The sequence below is a fragment of the Alligator sinensis genome, unplaced genomic scaffold (genome assembly GCF_000455745.1).
Source record: "Alligator sinensis unplaced genomic scaffold, ASM45574v1 scaffold690_1, whole genome shotgun sequence".
Lineage (NCBI taxonomy): Eukaryota > Metazoa > Chordata > Crocodylia > Alligatoridae > Alligator > Alligator sinensis.
This window is the reverse complement of record NW_005842372.1, coordinates 859,362-861,080: the sequence shown is the minus strand read 5'-3', so window position 1 is coordinate 861,080 and position 1,719 is coordinate 859,362.

The following is a 1,719-nucleotide window of genomic DNA, read 5'->3' as shown; positions in this document are numbered from 1 at the left end:
CTTAATAGCTCCACACATGTAGATCAGTGATGCTTAACTGTGGAGCACGTTCAGTAACTCCGCAGTAAGCATCTCATGTACATGCATCCAGGACCAAGGAAGCTTGACTAAGCTGCAAAATCAGGTTTTTAATCCTGCAGGATGCTGATTTGCTGGTATTAATTCTTGGCTGCCACTTTCTCAGGACAGATTTAGAACAGTGACCCAACCCCATTATTTTTCCCCCAAAGTCCCAAGATAATAGTCACTATTTCAGTCATTATTGATGTAAAAACTACAAAATGCCCCCAATATGTATACTTAAGACCTTCCAGTACTGGTGATAGTCACATCTGTCACATTTTAGGAGCCTGTTTGCCAGTGCAAATTATTTATGTGTTTTTAGATGCTCAAGCACAGTACATTCATTGCCTACATAGGAGAAGCAAACTCATTTTTATAAAGATGGAGGTTTAAATTCCTCTTTATTTAATTATGGGCCAAGAGAGATTATTAATGTCTCTCACTCTAACGAGCCAGCTCTTTGGCACTCTTGCTCAGCCCTACCATCTTTCTATATTGCAATATATTCCCTTCGTTTCCTCACCTGTCACAATTCAGAAAACTGCAAAACTGACAGAAGCATGGCACTTTCCCAGGGAGAAGTGGTTAGCAGTGTTACTCTGAAGTTAAGTACAAGGTAGGATAGATTTGCACCTTATAGACTAACAGTATCAGAGATGTGTAGTATCAGCTTTCATAAGCAGCAAGCTTACCTCATCAAATTGCTTTTCCCAGGAACATTAAATACTGAGGAATGGGCACATGCACAGTATGCACATTTGAGTTGCTGTTCTTCAGGAAGAGAGAGAGCTTTCTGGCAACTTATAGCTACCATTGGATTCTCCCTTCTTCCTCTATCTCCATTTAAAAATATTTGCCTGGACAATCCTATAGCACCAAGTATTAAAACACTTTAAAACTTTCTTTGATCCTGTTCCAGTGGAGACAGAGGGATCCAGGGCCAGCTTTCGCAAACACGGGGGCCTGTGCAGAACCATAAAAATATGCATGGGAGAAAAATGACATGCAGAGGCCAGGGAACCATGAAAGCTGTAAAAACATGTCATTTTCTGTTGCTACATAGTATCAACCCAATCACCTTATTCTTTACAGCTTGGAAATGTTCCCAATGATTTTAAAATATCAGCAAGGGCAGATTTAGGATTTTGAAGAGCGGGGTACAGGTGATGTGGTGCATCATCCCATACAACAGTACACACGGTTCTCCAGTTAAAGAGAAATCAGAAGCTGTATTAATATGGCAGGGGCCTACTGTGGTGCTATTCAGTTTAAGATGAAATAATTATCGGAATGGGTACTACTTTGCTAGATTAAATATTAATACTAAATACTAATATTATTAGGGGTGCACTGATACAGATTTTTGGGGCCAATTACTGATGGCCGATTTTTAAGAAGCCATATTGGCTGATACCAATCTGATTCTGATATGCAGCTGAACAGCTTGGAGACCAGTGTCGGGTTGTTAAATATGTTGTGGGGGAAGGGTGGGAGGAGGGAAAGGGTGTGGCAGGGGCAGATGGAGGACCACATGGTGAGGGAGGAAGTGGGATTGGGGCAGGCGCTGCTCAGCTGGGGCAGGGCAGAGGACAGCCACGAGGGGCTTGTCCAGGGGTCATGGCTCCCACCCTGTGCGCAACCCGGGAGGGCATGGGG